Source organism: Zonotrichia leucophrys, chromosome 15 (assembly GCF_028769735.1).
Source record: "Zonotrichia leucophrys gambelii isolate GWCS_2022_RI chromosome 15, RI_Zleu_2.0, whole genome shotgun sequence".
Taxonomy (NCBI): domain Eukaryota; kingdom Metazoa; phylum Chordata; class Aves; order Passeriformes; family Passerellidae; genus Zonotrichia; species Zonotrichia leucophrys.
This window is the reverse complement of record NC_088185.1, coordinates 2,293,384-2,314,811: the sequence shown is the minus strand read 5'-3', so window position 1 is coordinate 2,314,811 and position 21,428 is coordinate 2,293,384. Positions and strand designations below refer to the sequence as shown.

Below are 21,428 nucleotides of genomic sequence, written 5' to 3'. Positions count from 1 at the left end.
TGGGGTTCAGGGCCTCTGCTTTGTAGGTAGCTTTTATTTCAAAGCTTTATAGAAGATTCCTTTGAAATCTTTGACCTTAATTATCCAAGTTGCAGCTTCAGTCAAAGACTAAGTCCTCTCTGCAAAGGCCTTTGTTCCAATTGCTTCCCCTTTGCATTAATGAGCTCTTTTTCCCACAATAAGCTACAAGAGTTTGAGGTTTTGTTTTTGTTTTTATTTTTATTCCTCTCCTCCCTCCTCCTCTCCCATTCCAGCTCTGGAATCAAAATAACTTGAGATGGAGAACGTGTGACCTCCCAAGCCTTTATTTACAGTATCACAAACCACAAGGGAAGGTTCTGTCCACGTTTTCCAGCTGGAATGGGAACAGCAGGGAAAAAACGTGCCCTCGTTTCTGCAGCTGTGATATTTAACACATCACAGGGGAGAAGGGTGGGAAGGAGGCAGGAGAATTAGAAGCCAGTAATGATGCCATGGAAATATCACATGAAGCATCTCAGCCACACAGGCAAGTTCACACGATGACATCTTTTCTCCTCAAAAATAAACAGAGCTTTGTACATGCAAATGTAACTGCAAAACCAGTCTGATTCAGTGGTGTTACTTCTTCACTTCTACATTAAACCAGACTGTAAAACACAGAAACTTTCTGGTCTCCACCTGAGTTTGTATCAGTGCTGTAATGATCTCTCTTCGTGCCCCATCCTCCAAAATTATAACAAAGACTTTGTCAAAAATCAAAAGCCTAGCAGCAACAGAATCTCCCTCAGATATTTAAACAGCACAGAAAAACAAACACAAATGAAGGAGGTTTAGATCTATAGAAAGTTACTTGCAGCAGGAAACTGTCAGTTAGTTTGTGGTTACAACCACAGCAGCATCACAGCCCTTTCCTCTCAGTTAAAGATGTCCAAACAGCTCCTTGTGTCTTGTGTTTCTATTGTAAAAGGAGGGAAACCACCAAAAGGAAAACTCACTCCTGTTTCCATGAGAAATTTCATAGTTCCAGATTATACAGGAGACTCTGTAGATCCCTTTTTTGAAAAGGGATCCTTCTGTACCTTTCCAAACATCTGTGTCCTGGCTGGTCTAAATGGGTGTACCTGTAACTCTCTCCCACATTTACAGGATCCCATTTTCCTTCCCTCACCTCTCAGCAGCTCCCCCTTCTCCCTGCCTGGCACAGTAACAAGTCAACCTTTACACACCGAGACAGGCAAATGTCACAATTGTGCTGCTCCATTCAGCTGCCAAACAGGGCTCCTCTCCCTGCCAGACAAAAGCAGCCATCACCCAGCTCCCTGGAGCGTTATCCCCTTGGTCTAACTCTTCACAGTGAGTTTTTCATTTCAGTTGATGAAGGATCCAACATGAAGACAGATTTCTCCACATTTAATCAGTTTCCACAAACTCACCCCTATCAAGGGGTTCAATTCTCCTGTCATGGGTCCCACACTGAGTCCCCTGGTAAGTACAAGGTGCAGAAAAAGTAAGGTTCAGGCCCAATTTGTGTCCACATAAAAGGACATAAGGCTCTGGATGGAGAAAAGTTGGTCCCATCACACAGCCAGGGGTGGAAAATCACAGCCCAGCATGACACAGGCACAGGGACAGGTGCTGCAGGCAAGGCAGGGAGTGCTGGAAGGACAGCAGAAGGAGGCAACTGCAAACCAAGGCTGTGCTTCCTTTTGACAGGACACAACACATTCCTTCAGTGGGTCAGAAATTCCTTAGAGGGGACATCACTTCCCCAGGGCACAAATCCCCTGTCCCCAGCCTGCCTCGCATCTTCTCAGGCACCTTGGATTCAAGCTCATCTACCTTCCTTCCCCTCTTATCCTCCTGCCCAGTGTCAGCCTCTGCCTCTTCCTCCAGACAGAACACACTCATCCCATGCAGGCTGCTGCAGGAGCAGGGGAAGCACAAAAAGGCAGCAGAGGCAGGAGAGCTGGAAGTGAGGATGCTGCGGGAGGGAGCAGCAGGTCCCTCCCCATCCCCCTGGCTGCCTCCAGGCCCCACAGCTCCCGGCAGCACCGGCACTCACAGCTCAGGGCTGCACAGCCTCCCCCGGCTCTGCTCACAGCAGGCATTCAGGACACTTCCCTGGATTTTGAAATAGTTCTATGCAAAATAATCCCAAGGATGACTTGCAGAGGAGCACTCTCCCAAAATTTTCCTTCTGTCCAGCAGTTTGGATTGAAAGCCTTCAGGTTTGGAGAAACAAAGGGCTGCACAAGGATGCTGGCAGAACAGAGGGGGAAATTACTCAATGCCTCCAGCATTTTCCTGGACAGGGTGGTTCAGCTCTTTGTCTCCATGAGCACTGCATTCCCTGACAAGGTTTAAAACCCATTTCTCTCCTTACATTCCCTACCTGCCAGCTCACAGACGATGCTCCTCTCTGGTGACGCAAGAGCAGGATTCATTTTCCTGTGAACACCATTCTGGAGGCAATTTCCCCTCACCTACCCAGAGAATTAATGACCACTTGGGCATCTCATCAGCCCTGTAAAATCCTCCAGGAAAGCAAAATGAATGGAGCCTCAGCCCTGGGGCAAAGCAAACCCTAAGCTCTGCCAAGGATTGCATTTCTTCTCTGCTGTTCTGGTTAATTCAGAGAAAAACTCTCCCTCTGCAAGAGCCTGTGGGGGAGTGTGTGACCTAAAACAGGAGGCAAAGCTCTCGGGATACAGATGTTCCCCCTCAGCACAGCAGCACAAACTCACATGGCAATTAATGCCTCTCTGAGCATAAACTCCTCTGTTCAAGCTGCTGCTGTTCAGGCTTTTGATCCCAGAGAGACCTGGCCACAGCCCCTTTGGAAGTGCAGTGGGCAGGCAGGAGCTGCTGGGCTCTCTCCTGAGGAAATCAGGTATTCCACAGAGGGACAAGACAGCACTGGAGCAGCCTACCCAGCCTGGCACTGGGCTCTGCTAATCCCAAAGAGAGGCTTCAGGAAGGAAATCAACCTGGAGAATGGCAATGAATTCATTGGGAGCCAATTTCCTGACAGGAGACAATTAAGGTATTCAAATCACCCAGAGCTTACCACAATTTCTGATAAAGATATTGCATGTTTATAGAGAGCTGGTGTCACTGCAATCTCAGTGTAACTGCTGTGACCCTGAGGTATAAACCCAGAGAGACTGAAAGCGTATTTCAGTCTGGTAAGTGAACAGTCTCAGATCCAAACTCATTTATTCCTTCTCTTCTTCTCAGCAATTCGTTGCTCTTGAAGCAAAACCTGACTATTGTTAAGTTTTAGTATCACTCCAAAGAAACATTTGGTGAAGTCAAAAAGACCATTTCTGATAAAGGAAAAAACCACCTAAGTGCTGAGCAATGTACTACTGGAGGAAAAGAAGATGAAGCAGAACTGTGCAGTCAGGCTAAAGGCTGACACCCTGTCTAGCAAAAAACTCCAGCCACTAATTTTGTGGTGAGAGCTCACAGTGTGAGATACATTTCTAGAATTCACACGAGAGGTTTGGATGGAGCTGGACACACACAGTGAACCCCAAGCAGCACTGCAAAGGTGACAGCATCAGGGAGTAGCAGGTACACACACTCATAAAAAACACAATCTCTTCACTTTACCTTGTTAAAAGCCACCACGGCTAACTGCTTCCCCAAATCCAAAGCTCAGAGGACAAAGAAAGTTAGAAACTACAATTTGATGGTAGTAAATGAGGCTGTACTACTTTTTATTTCAATACAAATAAAATCAACAAGGTTAAGATTTTTTTTTCTTTGAGGAAAAAAACACACCTAAGATTTAAATTAAAAATTATATTAATTGCACCTCCTGTGCAGCCATTTTCCCTTTTAATTTATTTGAAATATTTTAAGCAGGAAAGGATGCTGACTAAACAGAAGAAGGCAAGGAGTGTGAGCTTTCTTTCAAAAGAAGTTTATTACCAATGCACACATCTATGCAATTTAAGCCAACCATGTCCTGTGACTGCCAAGCCCTTCTCAAAGAGCTCCTGCAGCCATTCTCCAGCCTCCATTTCACCACGTTTTCCCCAAGCATTTATTCAAGTGGAACCCAAGGTAAGGTTGATCTCCTCTCACCAACAGCAAGTTAGTATCCCTCAGATAAATTACCATTCTCCCTAGTAACATCTAAATGTTTTTTTCTTTTTCTAACCCAGAAGAAAAAGAACAGCCATCCAGCTGAAATGTCAGAACCTACCTTCTGTAAAAAATCTTTCTAGATGTTTCTGAATGCAGGAAGGAGCAAAAACAGCATTGCTGAAAAAGGATGTCACTGTTGGTCCACATGTGTCAACATCCTAGAAAAAGACAGAACACAGTTGCTGAACTGCCATGCCCATGGGAAATCAAGAGCAAGAATAAAGCTGCATTATTTTTCCAGTTACACCATGCTAATGGCTCCTATGCAAACAACATACAGCTACAACATTTTATAATTGCACATCAGAGTTTCTCTGCAGACATCCCTCCGGTATGTCAGAAATTCAATACGTGATAGTAGGCGGCAATGAGCACCTCAGGGATTTCAAGTGTGTTCCAAACCATGAGTCATCGTCATCTCTAACTCATGGAAATTAAGAAGGAAAAAAAAGAGAGAAGCAAAAACACACACGTTGCACTGACCACTCTCACGTGCTCCCTCTGTACAACACTTCTCCTCAAAGCTTCTCCCTTCTGAGCTTGGGGCTCAGTGACTGCCACAGAGGAGACCCCACAGACGAAGCCAGCACATCACAGATCCTTCAGGGAGCCCCCAGAGCCTGGGCAGGACCCCACGTCTGAGGGTGGGAGCAGAGCTGGAGCTGCCCCTGTAACCCCACAAACCCTTCCACAACGGGAGGAGCAAGGAGCCGGCAGCTCCCACAGGGCACAAAGGCAGGGCTGGTGAAGCAGCAGCACCCAGGAGGGCAAACGCAGGTGGGGAAAGCCCAGGCACCCCATTTCCACTCCGATTCCAGGCACCCCATTTCCACTCCTACTCCAGGCACCTCTCCCCTCAAGGCTGATTTTTGTCAGGAGGGCTGAGGGCACAAGGAGCCTGTAACGCTGCCTGCAGAGCAAGTTACTGCTCTGCTCAACATTGCAGGCAGCCCCTCTGCCTTTCCAGAGATGCCTTTGGGCAGCCTCATCGTCACCTCCAACCACTGCAAACTGGTTTTAATGCTGGGGTTTTTTAATATGGTTTTAATGCTGCTTCTAAAGCAGCTGGGTTGCACTTTGGGGCACACAGTGTGCTCTCCACTCCCCTCTCTACTGATGATCTCCCCAGGTATATCCAGGTTCCTTTAGGTCTTCAATGTTTTGTTTCTCTGTCCTCCAAGCAGCAGCCGGAGCAGAGCCAGGGCTCTCCCAGCACTAACAGGGGGATGGAATGGGGAATGTTGTTGTTGCCACATGCTCACGTTAAAACTGCCTCTATCTCCCATTATCCCTTTCCCTTCAGGTCACAAAGGGCACAGTTGTCCTTCCCTGTTCTCTCTCCCAGCAGCAGGAGCTGAGTTTGCACCAGAACATGCAAAATCTGGGTCCACAACCACACAAATAAAGCACATTTCCTTGACTGGGACTTGGATCCAAGCCTCAACACCAGCACCTGCTACCAAAGTGTTACACAAAAAATAAATAAAACATCAATACACTCTGTTTCCTTCCCTACAGAAACTGAAATGTTTGGAAAAAACATCAATACCTTTAGCTGCAAGCACTGCTTCAGTTAACATAAATTTATGTCTTGCCAACAGCTTAAAAAAAAACCCCAGTAACTGATCTTCACTCTTGTAACTTCTTGCACAGCAATTTAAAAAATATAATAGTGCTTGCACAGGTCAGATTCATCCTGGAGGAAGAGCAAATGTGAGTAACGTTTCAGGACCATTAATCTCAGAAATCTCACCAGGAGCAAGCAGCCAGACAGCTTAAAAATATATTTAGTCCACAAATGCTTATTAACGTCATTTGCTGATTCACAGCTGAGGCACAGTGAGCCCAAATGGCACTTCTGCTTTCCCAGGCTGGGTGGCAATAATAATAATAATAATAATAATAATAATAATAATAATAATAATAATAATAATAGAAAGTGTTGGGCATCAAGATGCTTCACCTATCTCAAAACCATGATGCATCTTTTAGATTTGATCTGTCAGAACTGGGAACCACAGGTCCAGTCTGTGGCTCTGTGGTTTAGGATCTGATCAGAATTTATCTGAAACTGAATGTTAAGTTTTCTTTTCTTTCATTGACTATTGATCTTGCTGCCAACATTAATACAGTCAAGATCAGAAGATAAATTAATTAATTCCTCAGGCTTACAACAAAATAAACACTGAAAATCACCACTACTTTTAAAATTACATCTTCTTTATAACTGAAGAAAAAATATTCAATGATTTGATACCTGTGCCAGTATTTTTTGTGTGCACTTTGGGGCAGAATTAACCCACTAAATTCTTAATGAATGCTTTAAGTAAAAATTCTTTTCAAAAAGCAAATGTAAAGTGTTTCTTCCCCTATTGTTATATACAATATGATGATGCAAAGCTCAAAGGACTCTCTCTAAAGCAACTATTCAAATCTCTATGATGGAAATATATTTAAATACAACATTTTAATCTTGCTTTGCCTTTGAATTTTAAATGCCTTTTTATGAAAGCAAGTATTTCATTAGTCCTTTTAGCCATTCTACCATTATGATTTGCAAGTAAACAAGAACCCTCACACTACCTTTCTCTTTTAAAAGGATTCATTATAGCTGTGTAGTTTTTAACTCAATACACATCTAGTCTGATTGAGCCTTACCAATTATACACTAATTAATTCCTCAAGAATATACAGACTATATCTGAATTTTTACAGGTTACACAATAATTCATCCCTCAAGCACATTGGGATTTGTCCATATCCATTCTTTCCCCATTTCCCACAAGCAAGACAAGTCTCTCTAGGTGCTGGATATGCCAGGCACCATCCTCCCAGAAGAACCATCCACTACAACCCACACTTTGGTAAATAAATTGTGAAAAATTGAGCCAGAGCAGGGCCCTGCTCTCTCTGTCTGCCTTGGCTGAGCAGGGAACAGTTCTCAGAATTAGCAGGGCCTGGACACAGAGCTCGAAAGGTTTCAGAGTTTGGGTGAGACCAAACTCAAAGCCCACCCAAAAACTCAAACCTGCAATCCTGGAGGGGCGGCCACAAAGCCTCCTCTAGGTAAGAAAAATCAATCTTCCTACCTCCATTACTCATTTTTGCTCTGGGGTTGGGTTTTCTTCCCTGTATTGTACATTAGGGAAGGATGACAAAAGTTGTTCTTTTCAGTGACAGTAAGTCTGTACCAAACAGAAAAACTGATTTCTCTGCACCCTTGTTAATGGTACTGCAATCAAAAGTGATTAAAAGCAAAAACATTTCTGTACAAGAGAAACTGAAAGTATTGCCTATGGGAAAACAGAAACACTGGCATTTTCTCTGCAGCAAACACTAAAAGTAATAGATAATTAATGCAGCCTAGGACATTATGACATCTATAAAACTTGTTTTCTGGAATAATCATAAACAATTCACCTTGACTGTATTCCCAAGTCATCACTTTTTAAAGCCACTGCAGTTTGCAGAGGCCTCGCTGATGCTATTCTTAATTTACTTATTTTTAGGTGTGAGAACAGATTACCAAGGCAAAATTTAAACTTAAAAATTGTCAGGTTTTCATCCTCTTCTATAATCATTAACCCTGTCTGCACTTCAGAAACATGCTGTGCTAAATGGAAATCAATTACACAGTTAAAACTGCTTCTGCTTTAAAATTAAACTTCTGAAGTGTGGGAGGATTCAGCATTGTTAAACAAGGGGCACATTTGTCCAAACCACCAGGAAAAAGCAACGCAACAAAAGCACAGAAATGTGAGTTAATGCAAGAGCTCCCAAAAGGCTGCAACAACATTTTTATTACGGGTGATTTGCAAAAAGGAACATTACAAACTCCCTCCCTTCCTCGAAAGGCTTTCAGGGAAGCATCTGGGCACTGGAGCAGCCCAGAACCGAATCAAAGCCCACCTCTGGCTCCGGGGCAGCACAAGAGCTCAGCAGCACCCGAGGCACAGCAAAACAGAGCACAGCTATTAATAGACAGGTTCACATGGAAATGTCTCTTGCAAAGAGGCAGAGGTGCCACACAGCTCGTTTGTAGCACCAGTGTTGAAAACACCACGCTGCACTATCAGAACTGGCATTTACCTTTCCATGGAGGATGATTGATTAATTAATTGTAAGATGCTTTCTGCTGAACTGATGTGCTGCACTTCACTTTCCAGTCCTTCCAGGAGGCACCATCGCTGCCACCACTAAATCCCTTCATACTTGGGACAGGCAGAGCTCCCTCCTCACCGTTACCTGGACAAACACACCTGGGACAGCCCCACACCACAACTCACCGGCCTCGAGGAGCAGAGCCCGGCCAAGCACAGGCACCAAAACAGCTTTGGCAGAGTCAGAGGCACTGAGAGCAGCGTCTTGCAGGGAGAAATGAACCAGCACAACTGCTCCTCATCATCACCACAGCTGGGCTAGCTCAGCCTCCTGCTCTTGCCCAATCTGCATGAATAAATTCTAAGCCCTAGCGAGTGTCAGCTGTGGTCAAACACCACATGCCCATGGCTTGGGAGCATCAGTTTCAGACCACAGAGAGTCTCCAGAGCCCTTTATCCTCAGGAAAGGTGGTTTCTGTTCTCCTAACAGCCACCCTAAAGCACTAAAGGGATACAAGTGAGCAACTAAAAATCAACAAACCACAGGGAAATAAATTCAAAATCCTAAGAACTCTGATGGGAGGAACAGGCTCCAGGACGTGCCAGGAAATTAATCAACATGCAAGAGAAAGGCAGCCGTTAACTGGAGAATACAAGCAGCTTGGAAAGGCACTGAGGCCATTTTTCCCTCTCTGATGTTTGTAGCATCTGGACCCTCCAAGTGCCCCGGGGTTACATTCCCAAAGGAGCACAAGGTCCTGGCTGCACTGTAAGCAGCCAGACCCAAGGGAAAGGGAGGGAAAACAAACAGCAAAAAGCTTCCAGAAGCTGCCTGGGCTCTGGACCCTGCTGCAGCTATAATGAGCTTTTCATTTGCCAAGAGCCCTCTCCCTCCCTCCTTAGAAGTCATTAAGCCTTTCCTAAAAGTCTTTATTCCCTTGTATGAAATGGGAAATGTTACAACCCATTGCTCTGATCAACTGCAAGAAAAAAATATCTCCAAAAACTCAAACCCTACATTGCATATGCACCCTTATAAGATTTTCAGGAACCTCACAGCAGTCTATGTAAAACAGGAAGAGTCACATTTAATATCACACAGAGGTGGCAACTGCTCCTTCCCAAAGCTCCCTCCAGGCTGGATCCCAGGATCCACCACCAGCAGCCCTGCTGGGATTCCTGTGGGGTGGGCAGATCCTAAAAAGCAGCTTTCAAAAGAGTCCATTTAGTGTCAAGCTTCAGACTCCCCTCTGAGAGCAGTAAAACCGATGGGATATATATATATATTTTTTTTTTTTTTTTTAAGAGAAGGGGAAAAAAAAAAAGAAAAAGCTCTGGGTGGGTTCAGCACCTGTGTATGCCAAAGGCACCTCATGCTTTATTCATGAGAATGCTATCACCCCGTGAAGGTTTCTAAGTGACTCAGCCAGACAGGGTCTCTACAATCAGCTTTCAGGAGAATCTTTTATGAAAAAAATTACTTTAATTCAGCTGTTTGATTAATATTATTTTCCAGTCATTTCTAACCAGGTATATTTCAAAGCAGAGAACTCTATGTCAGCTTCCACCTTGCTCCTTCCCATATAACTGTAGCAATTAGCACAGAAAAATTAGTCAATTATGCAGTATTTCACCTTAAATAAAGCAGCTCAAGAAATAAAACACCATTTAATTGGTAGCTGACAGCCAGCAAGGAACACAGTGGCTCAGCAACGTGCTTAAAGAGCGTCTGAAATCCATTCCTGGCCCTTGATGGAAGCCTGTCCTTGTCAATGAAATCCACAATCCATAATAATGCTCAGTATTGTGCTTTCATCCTCTGTTTTATCAGAGCTCATCTGCTGATCAATGAGGAGTCCCACAGAATAACACTCTGAATTTCAATGTCAACACAGCAGTACTGTGGTAATGATCGAAAATATTTACATATTGCCTCATTGATCGTGGGGTGTTCTCTTCCAACCATCTGGCTACTGGGCATTCAGCTTTTTTATTATTTTAGTTTATTTTTTAGGCCTTTACAACTATTTCAAGCAGGTTATCTTGACAGTTAACTTCCAGCACTCCACCTGAATCAGGTTTTCCTGTTATTTTTAACCCAGAACATCAGCAACACCATTAATCAATTTCATCCCATCTCGGCGAACGCAAAAATAATTTTCTGAACAAGGACAAACCCCCAAAACCCCAGCAAACACCTGCTCCGTGATGTGCCAATTCAGCGACAAGGTCTCGTTTTTAATGTGACTCAAGGGTGTCACCATCTCAACAACAGATGAGTCAAATGGAAATCTGTCCCCGGCTCTGCTCCCGCTGCCAGCCAGAACAAAGAAAGGCTGCCAGGGCTGTTTGTGCCACCTCCAGATGGAATTTCCCTTGATCCTGCAGAGCAGAGCCCTGGGCACGCAGCACAGGCCTGGGGTGATGCTCCCTTAGTAAATGAGCCTTGCTTGGTCTTATCCTATGCAAGCTGTTCCAGCTCCAGAGCTCAGTCCCCAAGGGCACTGGGTGCCAGAAGCCAGCTCGCTCTCAGACCAAGGCCGCGGGTCAGCCCCTAGCAAGCAGGGAAAGTTCAGCTCTTAGTGATCAGGCAGCTCTTGTGATTTCAGCTTTGCTTGCTAGGTAGCTTTTCCCTTGGCCTAAGGCTCCAGCAGACGGCAGAGAGAGGAGAAGCAGAAGGCGCTGGCTGTTCCACGAGTGTGGCTTTATTGGAGGGTCTGTGAAGGGTCTCAGCTCTTCTTCTTCCCAGTTAGTAGGGGTACAGTTTGCTACTTTTATACCCTTGGCCTGGATCCAATCCTGACCAATGGCAAAGGTGTTAGGGTGACCATAAGTGACCAATGGTAGGGTTTAACACAATATTGCCTTCCATGGCTATAGGGATAAGGTACAAGGCGGATGTCCCTGGAGACAGGAAACTTCTTTGCCGCTGTGTCAGCATTCTATTCTCCAAGGGGCCCTGGCTAAACCTGAGGGGTTTACTACACCTTAGGAGCTGCCCAGGTGGTTCAGAGCAGGGGCTGCAGCGATAAAAACCAGCACCAGGCAATCTCCCTTCCCCTCTCGCACCTGAGCTGTGCACCCTGAGCCCCCCAGCCCATCCCAGGGTCTGCCCTGGGGATGGATCTGCTGCACCTCCACCCCCTGCAGGTGCTGAGCCCCGCCTGGAGTCAGAAACTGTGGGGAGAAATTGGGATTCAGCCTCAGGAAAACCAAACAAAAGCAAAAAGCGTCTCCCTGCAAGGTGCTCTCAGCACCATGGTGCTGCATACCCAGCACAGCACAACCAGTTTCCACTCAACTCCCATCTTGCTGAGCCCAGGTTTCCATGTAAAAATGAATTTTTAAAAAGCTTGGAAAAGCTTATCCATGTGCATTCTCCTAGGAAGCTTAGAGCAAGTTAAAATAAAATATGCAGGGAAGACTAACATCTACAAGATCTACAAGGCTGCTGCAAGAGACCTCAGCAGGGAACTTGCTGAGAATATTAAAAAGGAGGTTCTCAAACAGTTGTCAAACTGATTTCAAGGAGGTTTTTAGTGGCTCCAAATCTGTTTATAATCAGAAGCTGACACTCATGGCTGCTGCTACCATAAACTTGATTTAGGAAAAATGGGAGGTCTGAAAGCCAAATTATCCTCAGTCTTTAAACCAGGAATTACAATCCTCACTCTACCTGGTTTAGCTGATGATTTTGGTAACAACGTTTAAGACAAAGCATCACCTCTTTTTTTTCTTTTTTTCCCCAGTTCTAGTTTGATAACAAGGAATAAAACACAAGTTCTATCAGCAAAATGACATTCAGACAACAAAAGACAGAGCAGGGAGGGGGAAAGCGCTCTGACATATCTGCCTTTGATAATACAGATGCTCCATTAGACAGTGAAATAAATCTCCCCTTATGTCAAACTCCTTTTGCTGCTGGGGCACCTGTACAAAGGAACAGGCAGGAGGACAGAAAGGTGTTTCCTCTCCATCCTCTCTGCCCAGATGTTTGGCAGACATGAGGCAGAAGATCTGACCTAAAGATACCCAAGGCAAGGGAAACCATCTCTCCCTGCTCTAAACAAAAGGATAAATGAAAACTGGGAAGCCAGGGCAACACACAGAAGCTGAACAAAAAAGTTTAATCCTTCAAGCAGGCTTGTCCGAATATGCTTTTTTTCCTCACAGTGACAGTGTGCTAGATGAAGGTGCCCTTCTGAAAAACTTATTTATAGGTATTAAATATAAGCAAAAGAGAGCATTGAAATTGTTCTAGTCTCAACAGAAACAGTTGTGCCCAGGCTGAACACATTTTTGAGGATATCTGATGGAAGATGTTTACTGTTTGTTGAAGGTAACACAAGGAACAATGTTTTACAAGCCAGAGACAGGTTACACAAACAAAGAGTCCCGTGAGTCTGGATAAATGATCCTTAAAAACAAGGAGGGAGAACCAAACAGGCTATGTGTTCTCCATCAGTTCACTTTGGGGGATCAGAAGCCTAAAAACCCCATGTCAAGCCTGCTCAAGAAATTAACGGGGAAACAAGGAAAGCAAAACAAAACCAGAGACAGAAATCTCAGGAATTTTAGGTCCCTTCTGCTGAAATGTGCCTGCAACATTTCCTGTGTCTGCTCCTGGTTTACCCTTCTTTAGAACAGAAGTGATCCTCCCTCCACCTTTGCTTGTGAAGAGCACAGAGGATGTCACTGAGGAGACGGGATGGCAGAGAAAAACCAAGCAAGAGGCCTTCCTCCCCCTCCTGCTCTTTTCCACCAAATATCTCGAGTTATTTACATCCTCCTGGCCCAGACTCCCCCTCCAGTTTCACAGCTTGCAGTTTGCTCTGCATTCTGGTGGAGACAACACGTATCCAGCTCCAGCACGTTTGGGCTGGAACACCCTGTGAACGTGGGGCCAGGTCACAGAGCCCACAGAGGGAAGGATTTCCAGATGCAGACACAGGACAGAAAACAAGAGCCAGAAACACGAGGCTCCATCTCTCCATCACCCTGGAGAAACCAACCTGCTCTGTGCAGGAGACAACTTAAACAGCTTGGCAACGCCTACAGCTGGTGCTCAACCCCAGATCCAGTGAAAAGATGTAAATATTTAGATTTCAATTTCATCTCATGTGATAAATATAAAATCTCTATTTCCTTCTTTAAAAAAAAAAAAAAAGGCAGCATTAAAATAGGTAAGCCACCCACATAGAGAAAGTGATTCTACCATGTTTGTACCTTTAGAAGGTTATTTAAGTTATGGTATTGATCTTGAAACAAATTACAAGTGAAATTATTCCCAGTGAATTGTCCTCTGATGTGTACAAAACATAATTACACCATGTTTATACACAAATGCATATGTGAAATTGTTTTTCTGTTTCTTTCAAACAGGTAGTAACTGATGGCAGCCCATTAATTTTTGTGCCTCTCCAGAAATGCCCACAGCCCTCCAGGTTTTGCTATGGATAACTCTGACTCCAACCCAAACCATCTGAAAAGAGACACAAAATGATCCAAACCCAACTCCTTATGAATACCTGTTCAAAACACAGCTAAAGCTGAACTGGTGCACCAGAAAAACCTGAAATCCTCCCATAACCTTCTAAAGCACATAATGGAATTAAGGCCCCTCTACACATCCAGAGTTAAGTCATGCAAATACCAAACTTCTTTGGAGCCAGAGATAAGGAGGCCTCGCCCTCAGTGCCCAGATACCTCAGTGCTGATGTGATTACACACTCCCACCCTCCACATTGGTTATCGTGCCATTAAAATGCCTTCCCAGGTCACTGCTCTGAGGGTTAAGCCTGAATTAGTATCCTGAAGCTCCCTGATCGTTATGTAAGTGCCAGCAATCCAAACAAATCAGAGTCAGCTTCCCTGGCCACTACAGGAATCCCTGTCCAATGGTGAATTACAAATCTTTCAGCATTTCATTCACTATTTTCCTCCCCAAATCCAGCTGTGCCTTCCCAGCTCACAGCAAACCACCTCTGTTCCACTATTGGATTTTCTGGATCTCAGTTTCTTCCCCCCACCATGATGAGACCACCGAAACTGCTGGAAAATCCCTCAGTAGAAATCCCAGTATCTGCTTCTCCTACTGGAGACTGAGCTGTTTAAAGAAAGCCATGAAGGGCAAATCACTTTTCCTCATCACATCAAGGGACTCTCTCCAATTCACCTAATCCCTGTTTGCCTGCCAAGGAGATTTTAAGGTTTGTGCCCACACCTCAGCACTCACCAAGCTCAGCTGCCCAAACCCAAAGCCAGGACTGTAAAAGCTGTGCAGAGCCCTCGCTATCCAAGGTACTCACTACTCAGCCTTGGGTTATTTCTGCACGAAAACAACTTGAGGTCCACAGGGGTGCACACTTCTGGATGTTGTAGGTCTCCAAATCTGTCTGAGCAAGATTTTCTGGAGGCTGTTTAAAGCCAGGAAAAAAAAAAAAATCTATTTTGGAGTTCTCAGGCACTACCTGGGTGAGGAAAAGCCAAAATCAGCCTGAGCTGCTGCTGGGAGACTGAGACTGCTGTGGGTGCCCCTGCTCCTATCAGCACTCCTTCCTCAGCCAGGTGTGTGCTCGTCCCTGCCCTTGGTGGCACCCTGGGCACACTCAGGGCGCTGGCATGTTTGTCCCTGCCCGGTGCCAGGTCCGAGGCTGCCGGGACAATGCCCTTGGGACAAGGACAGTGACCTTGGGGCAATGAGCCCAGACAATGCCCTGGGACTGCCAGGCCCCCACCCTGCCCTGCCCCAGCCACCACAGCGCAGGGTCCCGCTCATCCTCCTCAGTCCCCCTGGCACAGCAGGGGCTGCTTTCCCTCCCTTTCCCTCCTGCATGGCCTCTCCCTGCACAGCCAGCACCTCCTCAGGTGTGGCCGAGCTCCCCAGGGCAGGTTTTAGCCCTGTGCCAGCTGGATTTCTTCCCTGCACCCAGGTTTGCCCAAAATCTCCACTTGCCTGAGCCACCTTTCGGCTCCCCTGGCCCTGTGTCCCACGCTCAGGAAGAGCTGCAGGAAGGGGAAGCAGCTCCGGCTCCAGATCCTGCCATCCCTCAGGAGCTCCCTGCACCTCCCCCTCCCTCCTTCAAAATGAAAGAAACCTTTTCCCAACTGCTTTCTAACTTCTCCAGTGGGATCTACTGAAGCATTTTGCTGTGAGCATCCAAGAAATATTAGTTCGATTAAAAGGAAAAATTGAAGCCACCATCCAGTCACACCAGCAAACCCTCTTTCCTCTGGAAAATGCACAAGCCTGACTTTGGGAGCTGTGTCTATTGACTTGGCATGGTGCTGATTAGAACTCCCTGTAGTGACAGGATCTGGGCCAGCCCCAGGCTAGATTGTTTTCTTCTTACATTAAGAACATCCAAATATCATCCATTACTTTGTTCATTTAAATTTTCCTAGGACTCTTGGCATGGACACCACAATTAGAGAAGCCACATTCCCTCTCAGTTCTGGGTGAGCTCAGACAGACTCTGCCCCAGTACAATCTTGTGGCACTTGGATTTCCTCCAACACCCAGGAAATCAAGTTATAAATAAAAAGTGTTTTATTTATTCTCTCCTCCCTACCCCATTAATTATTCCATCTCCATTCACACTGAAAAACTACAGAACATTTTTGTTTATAAGATGCTTTTGGGCTCAAAATTAAATTTAGGCATATTTTACCAATTTGGGGAGATAAACAGAAATATTAATTGCATCACATTCTACGTCAGCCAGTTTTAAAATTAAATGAGAAGGCATCTTCACCATTTAGAGAAACTGGCTGTTAAGAAAACCATGGGATAATTTTTCCTTCTAAGAAAATAAAAATAAAGCAAAGCAATACATCGATGCCTGTTTCTAGGCTCTCCTCTTATTTGAGCCTCTAATAAGAGGAAGCCTAAAAGAAAAACACCTGAAAAGAAGAAATGTCTCTCGAGGGATCCTGCTTGTCCTGGAACAGGACATTATGGTGAATATGCATGAAAGGCATGAGTCAAACTGTGCTCAGGAGCGAGCATCAGCTTTCACTTGCCATTTTCCAAAGCCTTCCACTCGGGCTGCCAAGACAGCAACTGAATGACAAGAGTTTTATTTGAATGCAGAGGGGAGATAAATGCTCCTTAGGACTAATTGGAGGAACCTTCTTTAAATTAGCTCACTTGAAGGATGTGCTGCTTCTCTCTTTGGCCATCTCACAGAAGCAGTAACAATTTGTGAATAGAAAGAGAGTAATTATTTAAATTCAAAACCTTTTAGCCCCATTGTCAGTTTTAAGTTTTGAGAATTTCTATTAGGGAAAAAAAAAAAACCCAGGACAAGGTCTTTCCAAACTGGTTGCTGTCAAGTAAAACGAGAAGTTAGATAAAACTCCCACGTGCCAGATGGTAAATCACAATAAATGCTCAGGCTGTTAGATGCACAACAAGCGACAAAGCATTGACACACACCATCAGCAGCAAACCCAAAATAGAAAAGATATTTTAATAAGAAGTTGTCATTTGGGGAAAAGATCCTCGTGAAGCTCATCAGAATCAAAAGTCATACACTGAGGGCTTCTTATTTTCCTCATCAGCTCACATAAGCCTGAAAACAGCCAAAAATTTCAGGTGACTTACACCAGGCTCAGGGCTATAGTCAGCAAGAGCCTTGGAGTTCACGTTTTAGGCACCACTTCTGACCCTTTCTGCCAAGTTCTTAAAAAAATGTTGTTAAAGGATACCAGGGAATTGTTTACTCAAACCATTACTGTTTCCCGAACACAGATGCAAGAAAAAGTTTTATTAAGAAGATAAACAGCTGCTACTGTACACGGTTTAGATGGCAGCAAAAGCATCTAAGGGCCATAAAGGGAATAGTAAGGGAATTAAAAAGCATTTTTATGCATGAAGATGGCTAACATCTGTACGTTCATTAAAGTGGTATCAACTATGCTTTTAATTAAAAGTTAGTGACAGAAACTTAAATATGATTAATGAAGCCCAGCAGCCTAGCACAAGTCTGCTCCATCAGAAGCAGCACACGCTGCGCTCCCAGCCCCAGCTGCTCCTTCCTTCCCCTCTCAGAGATTCTGCCACAACCAGAACACACTGCAAGGACCACAGAGCAGAAATCCTGAGACAAACAACAAGCCAGGACAAGCCTGCAGCAGTGCTTTCATGCCCGGCCATCCTTTATGCTGCAGATCCCGAGGAGCCGTTCCGATTACAAGGAGCTGGTTACCTGCCACAATACCCAGGCACTCGGGGATCCAGCGCAGGCAGCGGGTCTGCCACAGGAAAAGAGGGAAAGGGCTGCCCTACAAACAGAGTCCCCTGTTCAGCCGTGGGTGGGGGGAAAACCCCTCGGCCAGAAGCCAGGGCTGAACTCTGAACGGCAGTCAGGCGGCTTGTGTTACCCGGAGCACAACGCAGCCACGACAAAAATAAACCAGGCGATAAAAATACAGCACGAGCAAAAAGATGTGGGCACGGAACAGGAATCGGTGCCACCGGGGGATAAGGAGTCCTACAGCCACTGATACTCTCACATGCGCTCAAACATCCGCCTGTTCAACTCCCGATGTCCACAAAGACGGATCCATTGTTACTTTCCTGTTCAGAGCTGAGCACTCACAGATTATGGCTTCAAAGCCTAAAGACGCTTCCTGACATCAAATTTCCACTTAGCAGCTTCCAGACGCACAGAGCACAGAGAAGATGGAAGCTCTCACTTTACAGCAGGTACCAACACATAAAGAAACTTTTTTTATTTCTTAAACACACAGTTAAAATAAACTTCACCTCAGTCGTGGCATTTAAAAGTGAAATGTGACAGGACTGACTTGTGTAGCTGACTGAGCAGGGCGCTCCTCTGAGGGGCTCCCTGAATGATGCCCTCAGCTCCAGGCTGAGCGCCTCAGTGCACTCTGTGCTTCTGCTTCTTCAGCAGAGCAGGAGAGGCTGGGGAGGACGTGAAGGAAGGGATTTAATCCTCCCACAGCTGGGCAAAAAGCTGGAGCTGTTCACGCTGTAGCCGTGGAGCAGCAGCAAGCTCCAGGATGGAGCCCAGGGTTGGGGAACACCAGGATCCCTTCTGTCAAGGGGTGGGGAGGCCAGGAGAAAGGACTGCCGGGCCCAGCAAAACGAATCCCCTCTTGCAGCCCATCATCCCGCTGAGGAACGGGCATTCTGCTCTTTCCAAAGGGAAGAATCGCTTCCTCCCACTCCCGCAAGGAAAAGCACCGCCTGAGGAGCACGGCCAGCTCCAGTCACCACCCAGCCGTGCCCTCACACAGGGAGGTCTCGAGCCCCGAACGCTCCCGGGGCTGTCCCTCAGCTCTGATCGGTCACCGGCATTTGTTCTGTGAGGGTCTCGCCCTCTTCTCCCTCAGGGACGGGAGGCACCCCCGGGCAGCCCCTCATCCCCTCCCCACGGGCAGGCCCCGTCCGAGGCCACCGCACGGCAAAACCTCCACCGGGGGCCTCTGCCAGAGCCGAATTCGGTGAAATTCAAGGCTCGGAGATGCGGTACCGGAGGAAGGGGGGCAGGACGGAGCTCTCCCGGGGGCTGGCTCCGGCCCCGAGCCGTGACCGCCCCGAACGCTCCGGGTGCCGCGACCCGGCAAGGGAGGGTGCTCCGTCCGTCCGCTCGTCCCCGGCTGTCCCCGCGGGCACGGAGCGGTGCCTGCCGCCCGCAGCCCGCCAGCGCAGGGAGAGCCCGGCACCGGCCGTGCCACACGCCGGACCCTGCGTCCCTGCCGTGCGGTGCCGGGCGCTGCCATGGCCGCGGGGCCCTCCCGGTCACCGGCTGCTCCATCGGGAAACTTTTACCGCCGTATCCCGGGGGAGGACGGACAGCCCGGCCCCGCTGAGGCCGCGGCAGCTTCCAGGTGCCGGCCGGGACCCGCCGCGGCCCGCGGGGGCCGTTCCGCGGTCCCGGGAGGGGCCCCCGCGCCGCACCGGCCCCTCCACAGAGCCGCAGCCGCCCCGCGGGCCCGGCCACCCCAGCTCAGCTCCCCTCAGGCCCGCCGCGGTTCCCGCCCCCGCCGAGGCACGGCCGGGCCATCCCGGGGGCCGCCAGGTGTCGGTGCTCGCCCCGCCGCCCCCCGCCCGCCCTCAGCGTCCCCCGCCACGCACCGGCTGCTCCCGGCGCGGCGGCCACGGCTCCCGCTGCTGCTGCTGCTGCTGCTGATGCCGCCGCGGCTCGGCGGCTGCCGTTGCCTACGGGTCGCTGCCTGCCGGCATGCCCGCGCGCCGCTGGCATAATCCCCGGCGCGGGCGGGCCGGGCGCGGGCAGCTCCTCGCCCGCCGGCGCTGCCGCGGCGCGGGGACGGCGGAGGCGGGGGAAGGCGAGGCGGGCGGGCCGCCGCAGCTGCGGGGGAGGAGGGAACGGGGAAGGCGAAGAGCCCCGCACCGGCACTGCCCTTGCCCTGCCGTGGCACGGCGGCCGCGCGGATTTATCCGCCCGCCGAGCGAGCCGAGCCCCGCGCACCGGCAGCACCGGGAGCCGCCACTTCCTTCCCCGCGCCGCTCCGCGCTCCCTCAGGCGAGCGGGCGGGGTGAGGGCGCCGCCTGGCGGTCGCGGTGAGGAGCGCGGGGCAGCGGGACCGCCCCGGCGTGCGGGGAAGGCGCGGGAGGAGCGGGGAAAGAGCCGGGAAAGAACGGGGAAAGAGCCGGGAAAGAGCGAGCGGATGGTGCGGGGATCCCCGGGCTGGTACCGCCTTCCTCCGTTCCCCCGCTCGCTGCCGGTAGCGGTGCCCTCAGCGAGGGTAGCGGCGCTCACCGAGCCCGCGCTCTGCCCTCAGCTGCCCTCAGAGCAGCGCTGGCGACTCCTCGAGCTTCACTCTCCGTAAAGCTCAGTCGGGAACAATAAAAATCTCAAAAAGTTCAGCGATCGTTTCATGCAGAAACCTCAGGAAAAGACCCTGCGATGAAATTTACCGTGGCCTTTTAAACCTTTGTTAATTTCCTGCGGTTGTTTTTCATTCAGGATGCATCATGCCGGCCCTTTTCCCCCCTCTCTGCAAAGTACTCGCACTTTGTTTGTAACTGCTCCCTGCTTTGCCAGACTGAGTTGTAGTTCACATTACAGCCTAAACCTATCAAAGCTACAACTTTTTAAATTTGCTTTCTAGAGATGCGAACAAACAAATTTTATTTTCCAAAGTTCAAATCTCAGAGCTGTAGGAGTTGAAATGTTTATTATCATAGAGAAAGGTATGCTTGGGAGTGTCTTGCAAGGGCAGAATGAGGCAGAGCAGAGCCTGGGGCTCCAGGCAGGACCTTGTAGATCTGGAAAGGCGATAAACACCAACATAGCTGGGAGGGGTCAGGTGAGAACACGAGAGGAAGATGACTAAAGTCCTCCACAGAGGAAGAAAAAGCCTCTCTGGTTATCTGGAAATCCTTATGCGTTCTCAAAGAGAGAACAAGGCAATTTTCTGGTGTTAAGAGGAAGTTGAAAGGGGATTAAAAACAAAAGGACAATGTCCAGCAAAGGGCAGGGCCGGCAGGCAGTGAAGCTCCGTGTGTCCCAGTTTTTGGTGCTTCGGGTGTGATTTTCAGGAGCGCTGAGCATTCAGGCCTCCCACTGATTTAATCTGGAACTGCAGAGCCTCTGTCCCTCGGCTGAATCAGGCCAAAGGCACCACACTGCACAGGTCACACAGAGATCTCAGAAGGTTGGCCTAGAAGTTTACTCAAAGCAACACTTTTTCCCCTCCCTTCAGTGTTATAATAGAACAGAAATAGCCTAAAGAGCTCCAACAGATGGAGGAGGACTTTTGATTAAAAAATAAATTCTGACTCACAATTCAGTTTTCTGGATGTAATAAAAAAGAGTCCATGAATATGAATAGTGCTGGAGAGAATGGAGTGGAGATGAAGGGAGGTTACAAGGAGAGGCAGTCAAAGAGCTGAGCTGATTTACCTACTTGCCTCTCATGTCTGTCAGGAAAATTCTTTGGTTTTGCTGCAGCACTGATGAAAGAAAACAAGACCATTACTGGATTCATGAATTGTTCCTGTGATGGATTCCTTGGAAAAATCCTGCTGGCTGACTGCTATTTCTGAAAGAATGCTTTAAAATTGTACCTGTTAATAACAGAATAGTGGGAAAACTGCAGCTGAATAGAGTTATACAGGGAAGAAAAGATTATTTTTTTCCACCCCTCCACCCCTTCTAAGTAAAAATCACCAGTGAGAACATGGAATGCCATCAGAAT

General features: G+C 47.7%; 1 protein-coding gene across 9 annotated transcripts in view; it reads right to left on the bottom strand.

Moving 5' to 3' along the window:
* PITPNM2 (phosphatidylinositol transfer protein membrane associated 2) overlaps positions 1 to 19,693 on the bottom strand; it is a 125,205-nt gene extending 105,512 nt beyond the window's left edge. For 3 of the 9 annotated variants that reach the window (XM_064726496.1, XM_064726501.1, XM_064726502.1), the window contains exons 1-2: positions 19,342 to 19,693; positions 4,196 to 4,295 (exon numbers count right to left, since the gene is read on the bottom strand). The gene's annotated coding sequence lies outside the window, so the exon portion shown is untranslated. Of the gene's footprint in view, positions 1 to 4,195; positions 4,296 to 8,226; positions 8,247 to 8,423; positions 8,568 to 19,341 lie in introns of those variants that run through there. The other 6 variants (XM_064726504.1, XM_064726505.1, XM_064726506.1 and 3 more) reach the window with 4 other exon arrangements.
* Between the last annotated feature and the right edge of the window lie 1,735 nt (positions 19,694 to 21,428).